At 39.2% G+C, this 3,706-nt stretch overlaps 1 pseudogene; it reads left to right on the forward strand.

The window, feature by feature from the left end:
• Positions 1-1,230: 1,230 nt before the first annotated feature.
• On the forward strand, positions 1,231-1,913 carry LOC117199357 (bolA-like protein 3; annotated as a pseudogene).
• Positions 1,914-3,706: the final 1,793 nt, after the last annotated feature.

Below are 3,706 nucleotides of genomic sequence, written 5' to 3' on the forward strand. Positions count from 1 at the left end.
AAAGAAACTTGGTATGGTGACTCAGGTCTTTGGAGAGTTTAAATCCAAAATATCTGAGATGCAACCAGTATGTAGGTAACTAGAATCATATCCCACCCCACCTCCTGCCCTCTGCAGGAGTATTTCCCCACTGATATTTAGTATTTCCCCACTGATATACTAAAATGCATATTATTCCCCTGACTTAGGCAGTGTTTTGTCCCATTGAATGAACGATGCATGGTTCTAACCCAGTAGCTGCCAAAGTCATTTTTCTCACCATAGGATCCTTAAGCATTCAAGCTACATAGAGACCAGCAAGAAGAGCCTTCCATCAGATCATTTGGATCGCTTATAGAAGCTTTCTGTAGAACTACAGATTGCAAAGGATTAGGAAAATACCGAATTTCTTGGAATTTCATCATTCTATGTGAGACAGCACTAAGCAAACATAAACCTGATGGCTAGAAGCAGTGACTTCGTTTTATATTAATTCACCCATATAGTAGATGAATGCATAAGAAAGGAATAAGAACACATGTTCAGGACGACCCCAAGAAAAAATTCAAAATAATTGATATTTGTTATTGAAAACCTACTCCTTCTCTCACTGTTCTCCACTTCTACCCAAGAAGCCTGCTGCCCAAGATGCTCCATATGGACCAGCTCTCCTTTGACAGCACGCAGCCCATGTCCATAATCTTTTCAAAACTCTTTTCTCTCCAACCACACCTGCCAGAATCTTCATCTACAGCCTTCAGATTCACAATTCATTCAGCAACGAATCATTCAGCCAACATTCACTGTGAACCTAGGTTTCCTCAGGCTTTGCTAGGTGTTGGGATACAAAGATGAATAAGCCACTGTCTGATACTGAGGTACTCATATCCTGAAGGGAGAGACAGGCATGGAAATAAATAATCCTAACACAACATATCCCATGTGCTGAAAGGAATACATTTCAAGGTACGGTGGTAGTACTGAGGAAGGCGGTGAAATCTCAAAAGGTGACAGTGCTTGAGCTAATTCTTGATATATGAGAGGCATCTAGGAGGACGTAGAGCAGAGAAGTGTGGGAAGACCATTATAAATGAGGAAACCGCAGGGTCAGACCCAGATTCATAAGGAGGCCAACGCTCAGAGTATCCAAAAAATGTGGCATGGCTGGAGCGATGGTTTTCAGCCAGGATAGGGTATAGGAGGAGAAGGTGGTATCAAACTCTCCTATATCGAACTACATGACCCATCAAAATGTACACGGCTGGAGTCCAGGATGCAGGTGAGGGACTCATGAGAGATAAGTTGCAGAGAAATGCTGGAAAAGTAGATTTAAATGTGACAACTAGATAATCCAAAGATTTAATCACTCTCAAGTCCTAGTAATATGCTTTCTTCCTTGTGTTTTCTCTTGTTTTCTGCTAACTTATACCTATCCACAGAAATATCTCACCCTTTAGGTTGGTATGATAAGTGATACGGACCTCAAAATCGTCGCAATTTCTTACGGCAGTTCGTGAAATAGCATCCATTAAGGTGGTAAAAAAAGGAACAGAGACGGCGGGCCGTGTCGGTCGGGCCCGGTGGTGTGGAGACCCGCGGCGGCAGCGCCTCTGCTCCGCGGAACCGCCGGCTTCTTCTTCGCCACTGTGCCCGGCGCATGTTTGCCTCGCAGACTGAGGGGGAGCTCAAAATGACCCAAATTCTCAAAGAAAAGTTTCCTCGAGCTACAGCTATCAAAGTCACTGACATTTCAGGAGGCTGTGGGGCACTGTACGAAATTCAAATCGAATCGGAAGAATTTAAGGAGAAGAGAACGGTCCAGCAGCACCAGATGGTAAATCAGGCACTAAAAGAAGTCGTCAAAGGTATGCACGGGTTGTGGATATTTACCTCTGTCCCCAAACACTGACCACGCACGCCCTGGCTGACTAGATGTTGCTGCTAAAAGCTTGGATGAATCTTATTGTCACCATTCTTTCCTAGGCATATGACAAAAATTATCTATTTTGTTCACAGACATTTCCATATTGTAATTATAGAAGAATATGGTATCTATTTAGATGTTAATTAAAGGCAACAGACAGCTTAAAAAAAAAAAAGGGACAGAAGAGAAACTAGGGGTCTAGAGAGTCCATAAACCATATGATTAATTTCAGGATAGCTCATTATCAACTTTATTGGGAAGCTTTTGTCATCAAGATTTATTCACCTTAAGAGTAGTCACACACAGAGAAGTTAAGGAAACATCACTAAAACATGTCAAACTAGACTGGCTAAATTTAGCACCTGAGTATGGAGTTTAGGGAATGATCCTAGGGATATATTAAATACATACAATATTTCCTCCTGTATCTTCAAAGAAAAATCTTACTTCTAAACTTATTTCTAGTTTCTCTCAGGACAGAAAAAACAATCTCAACTGACTACCCAAATCTTTTCAGTAAAGTCTTTCTGGTCTTACCTGTATCAAAACCAACAGGAAAGTGAATTTATATGAGAAATAAATCTACATAAGAAACATGAAGGGAGGAGAACTGATAGATGCCTGGTTTCCGATTTGCAGTTTCCGATTATTTAGAGCAATAGCTCCTAAGACCTGATGCATGTAAATCAGTCTTAGTCTCCCCAGGCACTCATGGTGAAGGCTGGAGGGCTCTGCTCAGCGAGTGTCAGCTAAATTCCTCCCATCTGCTCAACAGAAACCCCAGTTTATGAGAGAAGGAAGTCATTGATTGAAAAAGGCTCTTTTTGTAAAACTCTGGTGGTAATGTTCAGTGAAATGATAAATGAATAGGTTTTTACTGGCAAACTACAGTAATTAGGCTGTTCCTCATTTCATTATTGGAGGCAGATCTAGATGTTTAATCATCATCATGTGATCATTTACTTTTAGCAAAGCATTACTATTGGAAATATACATTTACTCGGCCCCCCTCCCCTTTTTTTAAGGTGGTGATTAAGGGAAAAACAAAGTTTTAAATCATGCCTGTAGTTTAGGGAGAAACAGGACACTAATTTTCAATTTTACATAATTTTAGTACTTTTTTTCCTGATTTTCATTGTAATATTATGTAATAGTATAACAGTACTGCATAAAATGTGAAAAATATGTAAGATATTAGAAATTCCACTTTCCTAAGAAAACCATCGTTGTTAATATTTTGGTGAATTTCCTCTCAGCCTTTTTTCTTTGGGGTTTTACTTTATAATATTCACAAAATAGCAAGATTTAAACTAGTATCAAACACAGAAGCATTCCAATAAAGGTAGCAAAATATGGCTATTTTAAAAGCAATTTTGGAAAACTTAGAAAGCATTTTCATACTAATCACTGACCAGGCATGGCCACAGTAAAGAATTAAGTTTTCCTTCTTATCTTTGTGCCTGAAATCAACTAGGGGAAATGAATAAACATAAATTAAGAACTTTGAAAGAATAAATATCTTCAAAGAGCTTGAATCTGTAGTTTCCCCAAAGAACAGATTTATGATCTAAGCCCATTCTTTTCAACTTAATGCATCGACTCTTCCATAGGCTGGTAAAAAGCAGTTCAGTAACAGCATCTTCCGTCCTCGATGATAAGACCTCCTACAAAAGGATCAATAAGACCTGCTTTCATAGCACTTTTTTTCTTATCCCGTAACCTCAAAAATCATTTTGTGCCACAGTGATCACTACAGGGAGGAAAATAAAGAGATGTTGAAACTATCAAAGTTTTTCATAGTGA

This window comes from Orcinus orca, chromosome 12 (genome assembly GCF_937001465.1).
Source record: "Orcinus orca chromosome 12, mOrcOrc1.1, whole genome shotgun sequence".
NCBI classification, from domain to species: Eukaryota; Metazoa; Chordata; class Mammalia; order Artiodactyla; family Delphinidae; genus Orcinus; species Orcinus orca.